This window comes from Cyanistes caeruleus, chromosome 5 (genome assembly GCF_971803275.1).
Source record: "Cyanistes caeruleus chromosome 5, bCyaCae1.hap1.1, whole genome shotgun sequence".
In the NCBI taxonomy this organism is placed as follows: domain Eukaryota; kingdom Metazoa; phylum Chordata; class Aves; order Passeriformes; family Paridae; genus Cyanistes; species Cyanistes caeruleus.
The window spans coordinates 31,534,155-31,556,499 of NC_141705.1; the positions used below are offsets into that span (position 1 = coordinate 31,534,155).

The 22,345-nt window shown below is 37.5% G+C and overlaps 2 protein-coding genes across 24 annotated transcripts in view; one reads left to right on the forward strand and one right to left on the reverse strand.

The window, feature by feature from the left end:
- Window positions 1–2,755, reverse strand: part of TLR3 (toll like receptor 3) — a 94,911-nt gene extending 92,156 nt beyond the window's left edge. For 3 of the 4 annotated variants that reach the window (XR_015286827.1, XR_015286828.1, XR_015286826.1), the window contains exon 1: window positions 2,611–2,749. The gene's annotated coding sequence lies outside the window, so the exon portion shown is untranslated. Of the gene's footprint in view, window positions 1–2,610 lie in introns of all 4 variants that reach the window. The other variant, XM_086889042.1, reaches the window with a different exon arrangement.
- SORBS2 (sorbin and SH3 domain containing 2) overlaps window positions 1–22,345 on the forward strand; it is a 183,735-nt gene that overhangs the window by 36,237 nt on the left and 125,153 nt on the right. For 9 of the 20 annotated variants that reach the window (XM_086889021.1, XM_086889024.1, XM_086889032.1 and 6 more), the window contains exons 1-2: window positions 2,741–2,970; window positions 21,930–22,053. The gene's annotated coding sequence lies outside the window, so the exon portion shown is untranslated. Of the gene's footprint in view, window positions 1–2,472; window positions 2,593–2,740; window positions 2,971–2,991; window positions 3,377–21,929; window positions 22,054–22,345 lie in introns of those variants that run through there. The other 11 variants (XM_086889030.1, XM_086889037.1, XM_086889025.1 and 8 more) reach the window with 6 other exon arrangements.

Sequence of the window (22,345 nt, forward strand, 5' to 3'; positions counted from 1 at the left end):
AAACAGTGTTAGAATGCAAATTAGTTATTCATAAACCGATTTAAGAGTTAAATGTTGCTTTAATGGAGATATGTTTTATATTGTATGGAGAAGCTGGAAACCAGTTTGTGAAGGAAAATAGCAGGACAGGGTAAACTACAGTGGTAAATGATATGCTAACACAAGTATCTATAGATAAGGCTGAGAAGAATGTTATTTCTGTCCCCAAACTGAAGACTGTTAGCAGTGTTCTGCTGAAGAATTGGTGAATACTGGTTTTCTTCCAGCTCTTATTGCTCTGGTATGAGCAACTGTTCTCCAGGTACTACAAGTGAGATCAGGAAGCTCATTTGAATTAACGTGGGAGTAGGATTTGAGCAAAGATACCAAATGATGTGTTCTATTTTCAGCTCTGTTCTAATACAGCAGGCAAGTGGTTATCTTTAAGCACTTAAATACTCATTGTAGGGTCAGTATGACTTCTATGCCTTACACTTAAATTTTTATGTAAGGGAAGTATACTAGAAGTCACTATTTCAGCTGCCTGGAATGTTCTGGAGCTTTCCTAGAAACACACTGGTATCAGTGTAACTGAGCCTCAGAGGACTACCAGAGGTTATTCAGTCTCACAGCTTCACCACGGGTCCAGTTCACATTCTTTGACATTATGATTTTAGTGAGTTTTGCCAGAAGAAATGTTATGATGCTGCATGCATCAGAAACTGTTTCTAGGCCTTGTGAGGACCTTTTAGATAAACTTAAGTTAGCTTCTCACAGTTTGTGCTTTAATTGTTTGCTGAATTGGAGCCATAATCTGCACTTGGGTTAAGCCTCTTCTAATTTCTGCCTAATCACTTATGAAACTGCAGAGAAGGAAAGGTTGCATGTACATGTATATTGTTAAGTCCTATAAGATACCGCAGGAAAAACCCCATCGGCCTTTTCTGGATAAGAGTGTGCCTGCATTACAGACTGAGTTCTAAATCCCTAAATATTGAATTATGAACTTGAAATCTTTAAACAGGTTATTATTTTTAAAAAAAATCAAAAACATTTTAATGGATATACTTCCACTGTGCTTTCAGGTGCTGGGTATAGACAAACATCCTGAAATCTTTCCAAGCTGTAACATATGGTTTAAAAACTCATGGCCTCTATGTTTCCAAAAGCTATTTTAGCCTGTCTGTGAAGAGTATTGTGATAGTAACCACACTTAGTACAATAAAGAGATAGAAAACCTGTTTGTGTCTTCCCTTACTGAAGAGCATTTTTAATTTTTTTTTAAAGTCAGTGACTGTATCAATGCATTAAAAAGAAAGAGGCTGGATGTGCAGTCTGTCTCATGTTGCTCATTAACAAAAAAAAAGTAAACCAATCATGGTGAAATAGTGTTCTTGTAATGCAGGCTGGTTTTGTTTTAATACTTAGTATGTAAATAATTACTTCAGTAGTTTAATGTTTTCCAGGCAAAAGCTTCAGGATTGGGTTGCCAAATCAGCAGACCATCCCTTTTTGATCAAAAAGTACTGTTGAACAGTAGTCCTGGCACCTAAAATAGGTGTTCGAGTCAGAGGAGCAGGGAGTACTTTCACCGGATGCTAGAACAGACCCTTAGCCCCAGCTGCAGTTTGACAGACATCCACCCATCTTTTTAAAGAAGGCTAAGAGACAAATAAACAAGACTAAATTAGCTTTCATTTCATTTCATTTCAGGTGTTGAAACACCTGTTTAAATATACTGGAATGTTTCAGCTCAAACACCTCAGAAATCTAAACAGAATTTACTTGTTTCCTTGTGAGCCCCTCCCACCTCACTTTGACATTGCTCAGTACTGACTTTCAGAGAAACTTAGACAAGGAAAAGAGGCTAAAGATCCTGAGGCAGGAAATGCGTAAAATCCACCCAAGTGGACCTTAGTTCTCTGCCCAGGTCTCCACTGTGACACTGCTGCCCTTGAATCCTGAGAGCAGCAAATTCACTTGGAGCAGCAGAGCTTTGTCTACAAGTTGTTATTCAGAAGTGAAAATTCTGCTGTAGCCCTAGAAAAGCACAACTGAACAAGGAAAGGCCATTATTTCATATATGTATTAAATTAATCCCTGCTAACAACTGGGAAGTTCTGACCAATGCTCCGAATTCCTGTGTATGACATGCAGTATGCTTGCTTAGATATATTTAATGCTTCTAAATGACTTTTTGAGAACTGTAGGCTGAAGGATGCTGCTTGTGCTCTCTAGCTTATATTCCTGACTCTCTAGGCAGTTGAGATACGAGTTTGTGACAGGTCTTGAAGAGCAGAAAATTTTATGAGCAATTTTAAATTGCTCACAAATGTCTCCTTTTCTTCCTACTCCTAACTGAAATGAAAAAAAAAATATGTTATTCTAAATAGAATAAAATTGGTGTACATGGTGATTGCAATGCACAATCTTTGGAAATCATCTAACAAGCAGCAACCATTAACCCTTTAAGATCAACCAATGTGTTTATGCACACAAGGAATTGTGATGTCAGGGGTTAGCTCGTGAGTGAGCTAGTGAATGAGTGGGGACTTACTGCTGGAAAACCAGGTGACTATTGTATCATGTTTATCCCTAACGGCTATTTCCTAAGTAAGGACGATTATTTACCCTCAGCGCTTATACAGTTCCCTGTCAATTTTGGCGCATCCGAGGCGCTTCCCTCGTTCACACGGCGCCTTGCAGCCCCGGGCCCGGCTGGCTGCCGGCGCGGCCCCTCAGCCGCCGGCCGCGGGGGCTCGGGGAGCGCGGGCGCGGTGCCGGGGCGGGCGGGCCGGGCCGGGCCGGGCCGGGCCGCTGTTGGCTGTTGCCATGGCTCCGGCAAGCCGGGGGAGCCCAATGAGCGCTCTGCGCCGGTGCCGAGGGGACCAGCCATTTTGCTTATGGAAAACAATGTGACATATTATGCTGTGCCGTACCGGGGAATAAACAAAAATCCCGTCGGGGGACGCAGAAGAAACGGGCATATTAGTGAGTAATCCCGGCGGCGGAGCGGGCTCGCGAGCTGCCATTTTGACAGGCTGGCGCTGCCGCCGCTGCCCGGCGGAGGTGGAATGCGGGGCGATAATGCTGCATATCTGCTGTCAGGCGGCGGAGCGGGGGTTTGTCGTGTGAAGGCAGGGCTCCTCCGCACTGCTGTCTCGGCAGCTCGCTAGCCGCCGCTCGGAGCCCAGCCGGCGATCCCGGGGAAGGGAGTGCCGCTGCCGCTCGGAGCGCGGCTGGCGCCGGGCGCTGCCCGGAGCAGGTGTGCGGCTCGGCCCGGCCCGGCCCGGCCCCGCTCCGCTGCGGCTCCCGGGCTGCTCCCTCAGGGAGAGCTGCTGCCGCTGGACTCGGCCACAAAAGGGAGCCGCCGTGCGCCTCGGCTGCTGCGGGAGAGGTACCTGGGCACGGGCTGGTGCGGGTCTGTGGCACAGCTGGGCACAACTTCGGGCAAGAAGCAAGCTTCTCTCGGTGTCTGTGCCTTGGAAGGTCGGCTGGTTTAGAGTGGTTGCTGAATTCATTGATCTGTCTGCGTTGTCCTTAAACGTTTCGATGTGAGCTGTGTTCCATATGGTTGCTGATTCAGAAGGATGCTTCCAACAGATGATAAATTTTTTAGCAGATAATTCTGCTAAAAGGCAAGGATTATTTTTTTTTTTTCTGTTTGGATTGTCATTGTGTTTTTTATTATCAGGATAGCGTGGGTGAAATAGAATATTATAGTACTCGTGAGCATGTTTGCCTTACATCACGGAGTTCATCACTAGTGGATTCCTTGCATTGTGTTCAGCCTCAGCGTTAGATTTAAATTGTCCAACTGCTGCTGTGCAGTATGTAGGTCATAATAAAAAGCAGCTTTTTCACCAGCTTTCAATGGACTGCATGCCCCAGTGCTGTGGTTGATTAGTTTGTGGTACTTGTGCTGTTAAGAGTAGTGGTATTAAAGCCAGCTCACACCTCCTTTTTAAAGATATCGCACGTTCCGTGCTAGACAGAGCACAACACACCCATTGTGTCCCTCCGTTTGGCGTTCAATAAAAGGAAGGAAACGAGCACTCCACATGGAGCACCGGCACATTAATAGCGCAAGACGGTTAAACTTTTATTGAACAATCCCAGTGATTCTGAGATAATCAACTGAAGGTAGAGACAATAAAAACACTGAGACGTATGTAAGGAACTAACTGGAATGGGAGAGGTTTTCTGATAGGGACTGTGTGTTAATGCTGTAGATTTGCAGTGCAAAAGGAATTGTTCTGAGAGTTATTAATCACAACTCATTTGCTGTAGTTAAACCTAGGTCAATAAAACCTCAAGCCCTCAGGACAGATAGCATTTCTATTTAAAATAGCATTTTTCAAACTACCAACTGTATTGTTATGCATTCGTACAATTTCTGAATTTCCTAATAATGAAATGCATTAAATTATTCTGACAACTGATCCAAATATTCTGATTCACTTTACACCTATAGAAAGTAAGATGATATTTTGGTCTTAAGCCTTCTTTTAATAATTATGTGGATTTAAATCCCACTGAGATGAGCCATGTGTTTGGACAGTTGAGTGGGCATGAAATCAAGAATTTGAGGTCTGGTATCTTTATAGTTAAATTAGTAACCAGCACTCTGTAACTAGGAGCCAAATTCCAGTGTTGTTTCTGTATATATCCTGCAAAGGCATTTGAACAAGCATGTTCAGCAACTATCCCCCAAGTGAGACATTGCATTTGGAAACAGCAGTATATGATTTAATTGCTACTATGCATTCTCCTCATTAGAAAAGCTCCATCTTACTTGAACCATTTCAGGATTTTGTTTTTTGGTGAATGCACACACATCAGCTTCTTTCTCTATGCCTCTGTGTAGGGGGTCACACAGTAAGTGGTTTAGAAAACTGCCTGCATCTGTGATCTAGAAAGTGGAATGTGCCTTTACAGTGTGGTGCTGCATGAATATTTATGATTGAGTCTGTAATTATGATGAAAATTATAAACTAGCAGAGCTAGTATTTAAGATGTTGGTAAGTCTTTAACAAAGGGGGAGCTTTTGTTACAACAATAAGAAACATGGATGTAGCAGTATACAAAGTAAAGGACCTTGCAGTTCAAGGTGAATCGATTCTCACTGTGGGTTCTTCTCACTGTGAAGAATTTATGGTTTGAAGAAAACAAGTGAAGACTAGCAATGACTAATCACTAAACAGTGTGCACCCATTAGGTGCTGATAGATACATCTTATTAGTCAGTACTATTTAAACCAATATTCTGTGCTCTTCCCATTCTGCTTTTTCCTTTTGTTATTTTTCTCATATTGATTCCTAGCTTCTTTCTGCTTCCTTACTGTCTCTTTGGCAACATCTGATCCCATCAGAGCTATTTGTAAATCAAATCGGTGACTGTCAGTAGTGGTCATGGAGGTGCTGCAATAGAATCTGATGTGGAGGAAGAATTTAAATGAGTTAGAGGTAAGAAACAGCAACCAAGTAACGAGCGTATCCAGTGCGAACTAATTCCACATCATGTAAGTTTTAGAAGCCTAGAATTGGGTCACTGATGTAGAAATCAAATAGGCATGCATGAAGAGGGACATTTTTCCTCTCATGATGAATTGTAGTTATAAACAGGTTTACAAGAAGACCTTGACAATAATATGACACAGGACAAATTGGAAAGTTTTGTATTAGAAAAGGGAGCATAGAATTCTAGTTGAAGTCTAGAAGTTTTTTAGGTTTCAGTGGAGCCATGATTTTTATTAAGAGATGATTATGCAGTATTGGACAGCCTCTAGGTTGTCCAAAGTCAGGCTCTCTCTTGGTCAGCAGAGATGTAAGTAACATCAGGTGCCATGCTTTAACATTACAGTCACTTCAAGCATTTTTTAGACAGATGACCTTAGAAGGTGACCCTGAGTCTATGTGTAGCTCTTAGAGTACCAACAAAGCAAAAGCAAGCACATTAATCCTAAAATGCAGTGTCATAATAGCAGGTGCAAATAATAATATAAATAAGAGACGAGGATGACCAAAGGAGGTAAAATGAAGTGGTGTATCAGCTTATTTGGTTTGCTATTTGTTTAAAATAATCAGGTTTGAGCAAACAATGATAAGTATCGACCAATCATGGGGTGTGTGGAGCACAGTAACCTTAAAAGAGCTGGTGTGGAAATGTGCTTTCTACCCTGGGCCTGTGGACTCTTTTCAGTGTACTTACATACATGGCCAACCTGTGAGCAGCAATACAGATGGGATGTGCCTGGGGAAGACACTCAGGTATCGAGTTAGGGTACCTTGTGTGATGTTACACCGTGGAATGGCTGGATGTCACTTCTGCACCGGAAGGATCAGGTAGTGAATGTAATACATCAATTATGGGGTTGTGTCTGGAGTGCACAACCTCCATCAGATGTGACCTTGGAACAGTATTTCTTCTCCGGTGAGGCTATCTCCACAAAATTAGAAAAACAGAAATTGTCAATTTCTACTTATTTGTAAACTAGAATTGTAGAAATGTATACTTTGAGTCCTACTGCTCTGATATCAGTCCTTTCTCATGTCATTATTTCCTATTTGATTAAGCATGTTACTGTTGCCAGTGTGAATTTCCTGTTGTATGTAGTATGTAGCTTCCTATTTGAGAGAAGACTGTGACATAGATGCTCTGTGTTCATTTTTTATTCAAATAATCTGGTGCCTTTTCGTGAAAGTGTTTTGACATAAGCTGACCTTTCTGAAATTATGAAGCTTCTTAACATTTAAAAGCTAAAACAAAAGCTAAAAAGATTTTCAAAGGCACTGATGTAATGGAAAAGTTCATGTATGGGAGGGAAAAGGGAAAGAAGTACTTAAAAGGGCAGCATGTAACTTTGAGTAAAGACATGCTAGATGACGACATTTTAAGTCTACTCCTGCTTTCAGTGTTTTTGAAGCATGTAATGTATTTTTCTCTTCAGATGTTTTGTTCCATAACAGTGATACATCATAGCTAATGCTGCTGTAAAGTAGGAAATTCCAAAGGCGGACCCGTTTCTTCTGTTATTTCTAACTTCTTTCCCTAAATAGATTGATTTTTTTGGTCTTTCTGTACTGAATACAGATAGTGTTCTGACTCATCCACCCTTAAAAACCTTACCAACCACCATCAGGGGGTTGAATAGCACAGATGTGGTTCTGTGTTCTTAAGTAACTTGAGTAACATAGTTCACTTTTGAAGAGGTGATGCTGAAGGTCCTGAGTCTCAAAGAACAGTGGGAAAAATACACTAAAAGGATAAGCAAACATTCTACCTCTCAATCATTACTATAGACACCAAACTTTTTCATTAGGCTTTTCATAAAACAGCTGCTAAATAATTCAGAGAGATAAGTTATACTTCTTTTAAGGGTACGTTTCTTGCATTTTATGTCCAAATATTAAAGCAGTGTACAGCTGCACTGTTTGATGGCTACCTAAAGCTATCCTTAGTTTAGCAGCAGTGGTTTATCAACTAAATTTGTCCATAAGCATAGCAGCTTTATATTTTTGCTTGCATCTTCAAGACCCAAAGGAGTATGCAGGAATGCATCATGAAACCACATGGAAATGGAATCAGTAACTGCAGTTCTCACAGCTGAAAATCAGATTAATTGAAGTTTATAAAAACAGTAAAATGCATTGATTTCTAAGGGTTGCATTTGGTTGTAGGATCATGAGTTACGCTAATCAGAAATCGGTAGTTGTGAATGAAGGTCAAAAGAAGTGGAAGGATCTTTGTGTTTTTTCAAACAGTTTAAAAGCAATATATCTGGTTCCTTAATGTATTGTTGTTTTTATTTTTCAGTTTGGGTTTTTGTTGTTTTTTAAGTGTTTTTTCTTTTCCTGAGCAGCACCAATAGGTGAAATCCCAGTTCAGCTGCAGCAAGGCTGAAAGGTGACTGTAGCCCTTCCTAAGAGGCTTGGAGTTGGATGGTGTAGCCTGTGATTAGAAGGGGTAGGGACCATGTCAAGAGCAGGACAGCCACAGAGTGTTCTTGTCAGCATGATGCCATGTGCCTGAATGCACAGCTTCATCACCATAGTGTGCCCTGTATCGTGGTTAATGAATCCACATCTCTCAGTGGAATTGGCTTGCTGAAAACTAATTCGTTCTCAAAGTTTAGGTTTAGCAAATGGTGGGGTGGGGGAGCCCAATGTTCAATTATCTGGATCAATGCTGATGTCTGAAAAATGCATGAACTAGAAATTACATGTTATTACAGAGGAGTGAAAAGTAGTGGTTCAGGCAATAGAACAAAGAATGGGTTAGATAAATTGAGTGTTTTGACTGTTGTTTTTTCTTTTAATGTTCCTTTTTCTTAATAATAAAACATTAGACAAGATTATAAAATATAAATAATCTTCCTTTTTTAAACATAAATGTATATATATAAACATTTATGTAAACAGAAATATAATCCAACATGTAGGCATCAAGAAAAATTACATTTGTAAGGTACTAAAAGCCTGTTTCTCACTGAATTTTGTGTTCATTTGAGAACTCAAATTCTCTTATTTGTTGATATGAGAGCTTTTGTAGTACATTGGGCTATGATAAATAAGGAAGAGTAAATAACTGGTATGAAGCAATTATTGATTGGTGAGAATACAAAAATTGTATTTCAGGAAGGTTATTTAGTAAATCTCTGGCACAGGATGTTTTTCTCTCTCCAATAAAACAGCCATCATGGACCTTCATAAGGCGTGGGTTAATGATCAGATGGCCCAAGTTTGTCTTGGTATTTCAAGTGCTGTTTGTAAACATCATGTGATTTTTGAATTTCAGACTGTTTCAGCTTGTGAGACAGTCCTAAATGTTAGGGATTGGCCTATGTGATGTATACAAGAACATTCAGGTCACACTACTGACTTGTGTATTTTGTGCTTTGCACTTGTTAAACTCTTACACAGTTATTGTCTGATTAAGGCATCAACCTTGTATTTTCTTTCTTCCCACTAATAGTAAAGATTTTAAAGAAAAGCAAGTGGTAGAAACCCAAAGGTGTGCCAGTGCAAAACACTGGTTATGTTTAATTTAATTCATATATTGATCAGGTACGTCACACTGCTCCTTCTAGCCAGTTACATATTTTAATAAGCAAATTCTGACAGAAGACAGCAGCTGCCAGCACAAATTTAATTTAATTTCGTTTCTAGTGAATTTCTAATGAACAGGGAACTCTAAGCAGTGACATTCTCCAGATAATCAAATTCATGGTAATTGTAGTTTTTCTTTTCGAGAAATCTGTATTTGTTAGAAATCTGAAGGAAATAATTATTTCAGTGTGACTGATGCAATCAAATGGTTTACTTTGAATAAGTAAAATATAAAAGAGGCTAATCAAATGAAGTGCTACTGTATGAGAGCAAAACGAAAGGCTGACAGGTTTGACAGTAGAATAAAGACCAAATCAAAGGCTTTGTTTTGACATACATGCAGATAATCAGGCAAATTCAAGTCTTTTAGGAGACCTCTTCTATAAGGGTCACTTTACAGATACGGATCATGTAATCTGAGCCTTGCAGATTATCATTCTACTTTTAAACAAGTACAAGAGAGAGGTTTTTAATTCCTTATTTGCATAGCTGTAGATTTACACATTCACATGGTTTTGCCACTGGCATTTGATTCACAAATGACTGATTTATGGTCTTGAGCAAAGGCCAAATTCAGGACACACTTTTAACTGTCAGGACTGCAAACTCTACAAAAATTGTTTGAAAGCCAGCACCTGTTGTAATTAATACATACAAAGCAGTAGGAGGATGCCTTCCAGCTTGAGGAAATACTTCTTTTATGAGCAAGGCAATGATAATTGCAGTGATGGTATGCTAAATTAATTCAGGTATGAATTTGGTTTTTGTTTTATTTAGTGGTTCTTAAGCATAAGTTCTTAAACATAATTCTCTAAAATCAGTCATTGCTTAAATAAAAAAAAAACAGAAATGAAAATAAACATGCCAGTAAGAGCTACAGAAAGTACAGAAGGGTCAATTTCTCTTTGCAATAGGTGCTGAACATAAAGTATAGAACAGGCTTGATGCAAAGGTAAACTGAAAAGCAGGTTTATTAACAGATGGCCTTGACCACTGCTTGACTACAATACAAGTGGTTTCTGGATTTCCTGAGATGAAAATGCAGAAATGAAAATGTAAAAGGTGTCTGAGGAAGAAGAAAATAGTAGCTTTGTAGATGAACTTGGGAAATGTTCTTATGATAAAAGATTACTGCTTCTTATGAATGGATGAAATGTATGTGGGAAAATTTGAGCAGATACTGTGAAGAGACTTTTGGGAGTTGCAAGAGGAGACAGGAAGAGAATTACAAAAGTACTTGAAAGGGAAAAGGAGAAAGATAGATATAATTGCTGCAGTGACAAGACAAGGAGCCATCTATATGTGCCCTCTATTCTGGGGCAAGGACAGCTACAGTGGCTTCAAAGATAAAAGAATTACACTGGTCTCATGGGGTGTATTTTGCATACAGCAGAATGCGTTACTTAAAACCATGGGTTCAGATGCTGTAGTTAAATTGTGTGTTGACAAGAGGCCTAAACAATAGCATTCCTCATGGGGGACCAAAAAAAAATTAGAAATCTGATTTTAAAAGTGCTGTGGAGAAATCAGTCCTCTCAGGAAAAGCTACAAAACATGCTTAGAGTGAAGGGGAAACGGGTGTGAAGAAACATAAGCCAGTGAGGAGTTCACATACTTGAGCATTCAAGGGTTTTTTGGGGGTTTTTATTTTTAAAAGAAACCCAAAAAGTCATGTTTGCATTCTGTTCAAATTTCCAACCTATACACAGTGTGCCAGGAAAAGCTATAGATTTAACTTTTTAAATTGTTTTTAGTCTTCATATGCACACATAGTAATTCCAATTGAAATTTTCAGATTTGAAAACAAATTTATGTCCTTCTGTGGTTTTATTCCTTATGTTGTATTTTGTTCGTGGGAGACCTAAATGATCAAGTCCTGTCTCTTCACAAGCACTTTAGATGAAGCATTAGAAGTCTACATTTTCAATGTGATTACCCATTATGAAGAAGGGATTCTCTCTAGCTGTCCTGCACCAGCAGTGGAATAATGCAGTTCTGGGAGTGAGATCAGGTGGTAAGGAGCTCTAATTTCCGTCCCTTGGTTTTGCACCAAATTGTTTTAACTGGGACAAATTCGGTTAGAATGATGGTGGGATATTTCATGTGTTTTGCTTTATACACAAGTGTATTAGGGCTGCAAATTTCTTTATGGAAAATGTCCATTTCTCAGTGTATTACTTGATTTTAAAATTGTGAGCTGGAGCTTGGAGGTGGCTTGAGTTCAAACATGGCTTGAAAGAATAATTATACTGCAAGATCTCTGTCAAATCTATGTAATTCTACTGTCATCTTCAGTATTGTATATATTGTAGTTTGACTTCTATAGTCTTTATCTTCCAGTATGTTTAGGAACAGCTTCTCTTTATATTCATTAAAAGTGTGGATTTTTTTCTGAACTAATTGTAGATAATGCTGTGAAAATTTCACATTCAATACCTAAAATTGTCAAAACAAGCTAACAATATATGTAATTTAAATCTTCATTAAAAAAAAATAAAAAACACTTCTTTTGAATTCTGGACTTATTTTCTCTAGTGATGACATGTGTATAGTTTTTACTAAGCACTTCCTTAAAGAGCTAAAAGGATTTTTAGCTTTGCCCAGAAGCAGATAATTTTTTTAATTAACTTTTTTAGGGCTAGGTTTGGAACTATACTCTGAGGCCTCTACCCTTTTTGGTGGGTACAAGAAATAATAGTAGAATTTTTACCCTTACATTTGCAAAACTGTGAAACCTAACTTCTTGTTTCTCATAATCCTAAATTAGTATCTTAAGCTGTTAAGTGCTGAAATGATGATTCAAGTTTGGCCTTGTAAGAATCCAATCTGAATAATATTTTTAAAAGCAAGGGCATGACTTCAAGGCAGTTGTTCCGTCTTTGACACACCTCAAACCTGAGTGTTTTCTTTACCAAGACACATTGTAAACAAGGAACTTAGAATTTATTTAAAGGTTTATTGGAAGAGGGCAGAGAGGAATTTAGCAAAATGACACTTACAAATGAAATTATTATAGACATTGGTGTTTTTGAAAGCTCTTATTGATGTTTTTTCTCTTCAAAAGCAATGATAGGAATCCTCCCTGAATTAATTAAAAGTAGTTACAGTAGTTCTGTGTGCTTTTAAAATATCATTGAAAAGGCCTTAGAGTCCAGCTTTTTGCTATTCTAGCTTTAGGTTCATCTCAAAGTGGCTGTAAATTTCTTTTGAAGAATATTGGAAAGATTTAGCTAAAGTTGAAAAAAAGCGTTGCACTTGTGTTTGTGTCCATGATATAATGATTTTCTGATTGTCATTACTTACATAGGCATTTAAATCTTACTATCATTAGTAAGATCTGGGCTGAAAAGGTTGGCATCACCTTGAATGAATCTGCTAACCTTATTTACAGTTTATTTATTACTGGCAATAGCTTCACATGTTTATATACACAAATTTTACCATATTTTGGGGATGTTCTGTTATACAAATAGTCCTGCCTCTTAAAACTTGATGAACATCAGAAGTGATGTTCAAATTATGCTGTGCATTTAAACTAGGAATCCTACAAATGGTAACCGGATTTGCAAACTAAGGTCAGTGCAATTGCGATGTTTTTCATCTTTAACTTTCTGTGCAGTCTGTATCAGACACACCTATGAGTTTGAAATGTCACCATCAAAGTCAGGGTAAGCGGTCACTAGCTTCAGGAGGAGGAGGAATCAGGAAATAGAGATGTCTGTGTTGTCATTTCAAAGGCAGCAATGTTTCAGTACTGCATCATAAAAAAGATTTTGTGTGTTGACTTCTTTAGGTGTGGGTGACATGAAAGTTACCACAGAGGTTTGATTTTTTTATATATATATATATATATATTTCAATGCTAGTTATTTTTTTAAAAGTATACTATTAAAGTGATTTGAACTACTCAACTCACGGAAAGTTTAGACTTTGATCTTAACTCACGTGTTTCTAGTTCATGCTGCCCATCTATCATAAGCTGATTTTGTTATAAATAACCAAAAGCTGTACAGACACTATGTAAAACTATTAGTGAATTCCCCTCTCCGTTGTTGGCCTCTGGTTTCAAACTCTGGTGTTCAGATAAATGCCAATCATTTGTAATTTTTTTCACCCTGTTGATCAGAATGTAAAGGCTGAAAAAAATAACATCAAATGTTTTTCTAATGTCCTCCTTACCAGCAATTTGTTTAATTGCTGTAGGAATCAAATGTGCCTGAGCTTAAATTTTAAGTCAATGGGTTCAAAGCAGAAGGTAGGGCAAACAGAACACAAGCTGTTTAATATGTTTTTGGACATTGAATTTGTAATAATTAAACTTCTGCTAAGATATGTCTGCTGTCTATTTTTGAATACTTTACATACAAGGCTGTAATTTGACAACTTTTTTGTCTCTACACTCTCTTTTGGGAAGTCAGGTAGAAAATGGTGTGATTAGCTATTCTGTATAAATTTTGTAGAGAAAATTTACCTTTCAGCTTAAAGCTTTCAAGCTGCTTTAGAAGAAGAGGATACCACAAGTCACTGACTTCATCCTTCAGGTTTTCAAGTGCAAATGTTACTACTCTACTGCTGCTCGTAGCGATCATTGTCTTAGGGTTAAAATTGAAACTTAATGTTTTGAACAGTCATTTCATCAAGCTGATGAACAGTAAACAGCCTTGAGGGGAAAGAAGGGTCTTTTGAGCTGTTGTTACTAATAGGCGGATGAATTTGAAAAGCAGAGGATGTTGAAGTTCTGAGGAAGTAAACAATTTCTAGGAAGGGAAATCCACCTTTCCATGTGTTTATTTTCAAAGAGAGGAAACTACCTAATAGGCATAAAACTTCATGGTTACAAAATAGGATATCTACTTCAGATTATGTTCCCTTTGATTTCCCGTTCTCACATTATCTTAAGAACCCCTATTACAGCCTTCTTTTGTGCAACTTCAACCACCTTAGATTCATGGATGTGACACTGTGCTCTCTTCTCTACCCAGTGTGCAAAATATGTATAGTCATATTGTTCCAGCTTTCAGTTTGTTGCTGTTTAAGAATATTTTTAAGGATCTTTTCTCTCTATCTTTCTGGGTAGCAATGGCATTTGTCATATGAATTGGGGTCTCTTTAATGGCTTAATTTTCTTAAGGAGTATACACTACATCTCATAAAATGTGTTGTCATACTGGCTACTGAAAACAGTAGAGAAGTGTTGTTTTAGAATTGTGTCTGTAGACTGTTTTCCTTGTGGAAAAATTTTTCCATTCAGGGAGAAAGTTTGCAGTGGAAAATAATATGGCTCCAGTTTTGAATTCTTTATTACTGATGTTCACTTATCAGCACTGGAAGCATACTGATGGAAAAGAATTAGGAAATTTCTAAAAATCCTTGAAGTATTGTCACCCATGGCGACTATGCTCTTCTCATCTCTGTTATTTGCCACTTAAACAAGGGTCAAATTCTATTAGTTGAAAAATTTGTTCTGACCTACAGATAATTCAACACAGAGCAATTAACTGGCAGCACAACTGTAATGTCCTGCCTTTCCTTGAATACAGCAAGCATCAAATTGTTTTTCTTCAGCTAGGAAAAGCATGAATATAGCTCAAGCAAATGTTTCAAACTAATAGCCTGTTCTGCAATTAACAGTCCTGTAAGGAACACAAACAGCAAACAAAAGCTGTGAAAGAGCTCTCATTTTAACTTAGCTGAAGCAATACATGATAGATGACTACATTATAATGTGCCTCTGTTAGCAAGAAGACAAAACAAACACAAGCTCAGCACTGATTTCCTGAGCCATTCTCCTAGTGGGCCAGGACTAAGTGGGGTATAGAGTATCCACTGGGGGGTGTTCATATCATGCATTAACTTAGCCTTTGGGAGCTCTAAAACTTCCTGGAAACCTTTCCTGGGGTTCCTTTCCCTCTGAGCTACTAGTATGAGGACTTGTCAAATCTTTGGGGAAATTATGATCTTCAGGAACACAGAGATTTAAACAGGGAGGGATCAGTTTTCTGTTTTAGGAGCTTCCTGTTGAGTGTGCTACATCATACTGCAGAAAGGAGTTCTTTTGTAGGGAGCAGGGGCAGGCTTGGTAGGCTCAGGCATTTTGGCAGAACCTTTTCTTGCTGATAAACAACATGAAGGTGGACAAAGGTGGAGACAGTGTAGCTACAAGTAGGTTCAGTCTGCTGGTGTCATGTACCTGAGCTCTTGAAACAGTTTATTATTATTATTATTTTTATGTATTACCTTCTTTGCAGCCTGTAGGACTGATAATTGTCATGATTTTGTGAAACTGTAAGCAGCAAAGAAAGAGTTTGCCAAAGCAATTGTGTCTCGGTGTGCTTTGTCTGACTTCAGCTGTTTATATTATGTCAATATCATACGTTGCCATTAGAGGTAGGAAACATAAATACAGATGTGGGTTGCTGAAAACCAGATGTTGCCTTTGAAATCAGACTAATAGGGAAAAAAAGAAAGATATCAGAAAAATACAAGGCTCTGGTAGTATTACTTTGTATTCTAAAATGCGGAAGAGTTATCTATTCAGTTTGTGTTTTCAGTTGGTGTATCATAGTAAAATTAATAAACTGACTAAAGGAACACTGGTGGAAAGATCGTTTTCTATACTGTTTGACTTGTAGTGAGAGGTTTTGTACTCATTTGAGGTGACAAGTGTTCACCCTAGGGTTCAGTGCCTGAAAGCTTCCATTGCAGTACCTCAGCTGTTTCCTACCCTCTCTGCTATCAGTAGCAGAAAACATTAAAATTACTTGATTGGTAAAGCTAAGGACTGTTTTTCATATAGTTCCCTTATTCTTCCATTACTAGCCTGGCAGCTTAGCAAATTGGCAGAAAACCATTGTGTTAATTATTGAGAAGCCTAAATTCCTTTGTGGATTTAGTCATGGTAATTGGAATAGAAGCTCAATGGAGAGTGCGGAGGTGTAAAGCTGGCCTAGCCATAATCTGGTGGTTTAAGAAAAAGCAGAATGGCGTTAGGCCTTGTGTGCTCTGTAACATAAGTCTTTGTGAAGCGGAAGGAAGGATTTGGGACTTGTGTTAACTTCTGTGGATTTCTTTGTCCTTACATGGACCAGCAGCTTGAGAGTGACAGCTGCACACAGAATCATGGCCCCAGAGCCTGGTGATGGCAGTTCTCCCTTGAGAAGTGAGCACAATTTTATCCATAGATAACTCTGGGGAGCTGTTAATGTTTCAGAGGATATTATTTGGATGTAAATATTTCAGAGTAACTGAAGGTACTTGCTCAAACTTTCCTTTCTCCTAGGTAAGTTTTTTCTTTCTTAAGCTCATGAAACAGAGTCCAGTTCTTGCTCTGTGAGCCACATGAAGTATGTGATTACTCTATGAAAGAGGGCCAGTGTCCTCAAAAGACCAGACAATAGCATGATGCTTGGTATTGTGCCACGGAAGTGGGAGATGTGACTGTAAATCCTTCTGGAAGTTTAATCCAGGTTTTCCACATCCGTGGCAGATGTTTTAATGTCCATCAGTACAGTGTTTTTAAAAATAACGTGGTAGCATAACATCATCTTCTATGGTTTTGATAAAGAGTGGGAAAAACCTGAGAACATCTTTTGGATATTTGTGCCTCAGATTTAGGATTGATAAGGCTGTACGGGATAGCTGTCACCAAAGTCATTTCATTAAGGCAAGGCATTGCTTGATTGGCTCAGGAGGAGAATTTTAGCTAGCTGTTAAAAGACATACAGATGCTTATAAATTTGGATATATGTCTCTATAGGCTACTCATGATTAGGTTCTTTTTCCCCTTGAACTGAAGTAGATGTGAGGGAGGCAATTTTTCTCTCTAGTTCGGACTTGGTTGTTTATTCTTCTCTTATCAGCATTACATGTATACAAGGTACAAGAAGCTATGTGCACTAAGATAGAAAAGTGCAAAATGGCTAACAAAGATCTTCTTCAAGGTCTTTTATATGTCTGTTTACCCAATTAACAGATGCCAAGTAAATTATTTTTCTTAATGACCCAATGACCCAACACCTCTGTGCTGCACTGTGGCATCTTCTATCCAATTACCTATTACTACCTAAAAACCTCTAGAAGAAGATGAAGAAGAAAGAAGGACAAGAGACAATGCCCTAAATCCTCCATTTTGTCTTCTGTTCTCTTAACTAACTTAAACTCCAAACTTTAACTTTTTCACACAGTGACTTAAGAAAACTTTCTAATTTACACATTTACATTCCTAGCTTTTCTATTTAACAGCTGTCTTCAGGATGTCATGAAATTCAGTGCTTTCATGGATGTCAGAGCCAGGTATCACTGGCACACTCTCTGTGCCTCTGACTCCAATAGGTGTGTATATATATATATATATATATATATATATATATATATATAAAATGATTATTTTTTAAGTTACCACTTTCCATTTGTGCTCAGAAGACCTTTTTGCTTGCACTGGTAAGTCACAGGTTGAGAGTCCTAGCTTGTTTACATTACTGAGGTTTAGGCCTTTAGGAAAACCGTGCTCCTTAATGCCCTCAGCACCCTCCCAAAAAACAGCCACAGTCTTACACAGGAGTTAAGCACATTCTAGCAGAAAACAGGCCTGAAGGACAAATAACTTGGTACAAAGTTCTTGAAACAATGGGTTAGCAATGTATATTAAGAATGAGATTAACAATAAGCTTCTGTTCCCCATTTCCTGAAAAGGCTTTTTCATATTTATTTTCCTGTTCATTTTTAACTGTTTACTCTTGGAACAGAGGAAGTTAGTTTTACTAGCAAAATAGGCAGGCATATTATCCTGTTGGTTCAGTTTCAGAATGATAAGTGCAGTGGCTGTAGTCATTTTTCACATCATTACGAGAGCAGTTACATGGTTTGCACCCAGTTATATGGAAATGGCTAAAGTATTGGAATTGGTTCTAACAGATGACTAAGAGGCTTTAAATATTTAGATAATATGCTTTCAGTAGTTGGAGGGGTTTAAATGCCTGTGATTTCACTTCAAAGTTGAAAGTATCCTTACATTTTAATGTAGTTATTTGGTGCTGATTTAAAGGTACAATATTTTTTAATGGATTCTATATGATATAATGGTGTTATTAAACATACTAAAAATCATAAACTAGCTGCTTATTATAACTGTAAAATGTCTTACCAAAAAATGGCTAGGGGTTTCAGACTAACATAAATCTAAAGTCAAAAATGAGAACTCAGTATAGCTAAAGGCATTAGGTGTCTTTTAAACTCTTCATCAAACATATGCCATTTTGCAGACCAGTTCATGTTAACAACATGAGAGTGTGATTCTCTGTACTTGCTGTCTTGATCCATGTCTTTCAAATGCATGAGTTATCTGTAGAATGCTTCTGTGACAAATTCAGAAGGCTGCTTTGATGTTTTGTTTGAGTATAGGCATCCCTGGCACTAAGTTCAGTTCAGTACCATGTTCATGCAGTTTTAGTTATGTTAAATTATATACAATTAATCACAAATAATGGTGTATATGACCTATGTGTAGCAGGGTTCTATCCTGTCCAGGAGCATGGCCATCCTTCTTCATAGCTCGTTGGTTTTCAGCGGTGGAGGCTACTGAAAGCACACTGATATTGAAAAAAAAAGTCTTAAAAGATCCTCCAAGTTCATATATGTCTAAAACACTTTTGAGACTAGGGAAGTCCAGGACAAAGCTTTCCTTTGTGATCCATAGCTTTCCTTCTGTAGATTTCTTTTTTCCTGCACTCTAAAAAATATTCATTTCAGAGACTGAGATGATCAGTTCTGTGAATGAACGCTCCCAAGGGAGACTTCTGAAAACAGAGTATGTCCATTTTGCTTCCATTCTCTAACATTAAATTCATTTACTGTTACTATGAAATTTTATAGTTCAGATGAAATTCAAGAAATACTGTTACTTAAAAAAAAAAAAAAAAAAAAAGAAAAAAAAGAAATTATATCCACACTCCTCATTTCTTCCTGAGGCAGGTAACATGCAATTCATTTAGACATACTATCGTACTACTCGAAGGTATTGCACTAATATTAAAGTATATTGCTAGAATCATGTATAGAATAGGAAAAAAAAAAGGAGTCACTACACCTGGCTGTGCTGTGTTCACCTGCATATCCTGAAATGTACAGGGACACTTCTCAAAAGGAGTATTCTCCTGCAGCATTTCCATATGAAGTCAGTGACTCAACTGTGTTTGAAATGCTAGGCTTAGAAAAATCAAGATTTCCTTTATATGCATCTGTACAGTGAAGCAGGTATGCCAATTGTGTCTCTCAATATTTTGAACAACCTTCTGTATCTCTCCCCTATTGCAATTCTTTCCTCTGGTTTATGAAAATCTTGGTCAAATCTGTCTTGGTAGTATCTGTCCTGTAGTGTCTGGCCACAGAGCTCCTGGAGACTTGCACCAAGTACCTACATCAGCAGTGTGAACTGTACACTTCTTGATCATATTTGAATTCTTTAATATTAAAAATGGATTAAATCAGACTGGAGTGGGTCACTAAAGAAATTATATTCATAATTTTACTATTGCTGATAGCCATAAAATGAAAGAGATGATTGTCAGTCTCTGAAAAGCATAAGGTGACAGTCTTGGTAGTACTGACATATATGTCTGTTTTACTAATAAACATACATATACATTTATCTTTGAGACCTAGATGATATATATGATATTTCTGACATCTCATGTTTCCTGTGGATATAGATGATCTGATCTGTATGCAGTAGCTAAAGCACCTTAGTATATATCAAAACAGTGCTTATGTCATGTTTAGTAAATGCTATAAATACTAATAGGTGAAGTGTCAACTATTTACACAAATACAGTTGCAGAGAGTGTGTGAAGAAACAAGGTACCAATATGGGTTAAGTGCTGATGGTGACTCAGCTAATGGTAAATCTGTCTTCCGAGAAAATGCCTCTGAAAAGAAATGCTGAGCTGCAAAGTGTTGCATATTAAATTATGTCAGTGGTAAATTGATACTGCTAATAATGACTTTAACACACACTTCTAGTTTTGTGTTTGTGTAGCATTAATATTCAGCATGTTTCAGATATTTATTGATTTAACTTGTAACCACTAGATAAAAGCATTATGGATGGCAAGGTCATGTAGAGTCTGACACTAGTGGTCTGGTAGATACAGGTCTTGTATTTATTTACAAAGTATACTGCATGTTCCACCTGACCATTACAGCTCTCCAGCTGGCTATAATTCACACATTATCTGAAATGTAAGCTATTGGAATCCTTGAATATCTTTGTTCCTGAATCTCAAATATAAACTGAGCTTTTTATCTTTGCTGAACTAGTTTTGTGGTAAAATGATGGTCTTAAACCAGACACGAGGAATGAAGTAGCAATAATGATTAATTTAACAGGTTGGTATTTAGAGTTTGTGGGTTTTGTTGTAGCTTCTTTTAACTGCTGTAACACTAAAAATAGCTGAGATCAAATGGAAAGGATGCTTTTTAGCTAACACAGAATGAATTTGTGCTACATTTTTACATTTAGCAGCTTTTCTGTTATTAAGTATTTTACAGCTAATGATTTTTATGCAAGTCTTCAGGAGAAAATGTGCTTGACATGTTTGTTTATAACAATGAGCATGGCTTTACTCTTTTAACATATGCTTTACTAAATAGCTTGTATCTGGCATACTGTTTCATGTGTCCATGTAACTTCGAAACAACTACTGTTCATGAATAAATCAGAAAGGTGTCCCATGGTGTTCTAAAATGTTATCAAATGAATGTACTTAAGTAGACGTGACTGAAAATTTAGCAGATATTGAAACATTTTGCAATCTTACCACACCAGGTAGGTTTTGAGCTGTGAGAGTAACTTCAAGTCTGATAACTTTTCCTTGAAAAAAAGTAACAAAATTTTCATTGATGATGTTTGAGAAGTTTTTCTGAGGAAGCAAAACCAAGAATTTCTGAGACATATACAGAGAGAAGTTATAGAGAGGGATATGTTGGAAGCTTTCTCCTCTACCAGAAGAAGCTGCAAAAAATTAAACAGTGATAATTTTTCACAGACTAAGTTTATCTATGTTTTCTTAAACTTCAAAGTAATTAGCTTTTATGTTACCCATCAAGATGTTCAGGATCTTTTCCTAGAATCATTAATTTGTATTGATACTTTCTGTTTCCCAGTATTTTTACATTATGAGAGGGTAAGTTGGTTGGTAGTGTGACACAGGAGGACAGGGAGATATTTATCATGTCACTGAATGGCCCTGGTCAAAAAAAGAAAAGGAGTGCCAGCAGCTTCAGGTCACTAGACTTCCAAAATAGTACTGTTGCTGAAACTGGAAACTTGAGATGCAAACTACAAACAAAGTACTAGCTTCAGTCTTGGTATACTGATTTGTCCTGTCCTTGGATGTGTATACCAGTAAGACATGATGGACTTTATACAAATAGAATTACTCCTATCTCAGATGAAACCTTGTGTAGAGAAGGAAAAACCTCTTCAGAAATAACCAAACTCAAAAAGTGTTCTTCACATTAAAAAATATCAATGGTGGTTGATTGTCTGAGATAAAAGTTATAATCTTCAAGGTCCCTGAATTCCTTTTAACAGTAGTTTGGTTTGGTTTTTTTCATCAACATTGGTTGTTCCCTGCTCCTTTTGTTTCTTTATATAAAAAATTGGACAATGAACAAAGTTTTTTTTCTATGGATTTCCTGATTTTTTTTTTAGCTTGGGTTGGGAGCTTGTTCTGTATTACATTTTCATTTTGATAGTAGGCATACCCATTACTGCTGAAAATAGCTCAAATGTTCCTAGAAAAGAAAAACTCAGCAGCTTAGACTCTTTCTCTTTTTCTTTTTCAGACTCTTGCATGTGATTTAAATTAATTTATTGAGAGAAACCTTCATAAAGGGCTAAATAAACAAGGTCTACATATACAAAAATTTCTTCTGCTGCATTTGAGACACAGCTGAACTTATCTGTCTGGTAAGTCATAATTTTCTTAAGGATTTGTCTTTCTTCCTGCCCCTGTGATTTGAGTTTGAGTTTCTAATTAGTGTTCAGAGAAAACCAGCTTCGGCTTCCTGGTAGTTCTGGTGCATTCTGTATATGAAGTACGAAGACTAATCTCCAAAGGCATTACTGTGGTGCTTTTACAAACTTCAGAAAAGTATCTGTGATTCTGTATGGTACTTTGCTATACATGGGGTTTAATAATTTACCTAGTACTTTGTGCTCAGGGTAATGAAGGCATTAAATGTTTTAAAGCAAAAGTGGT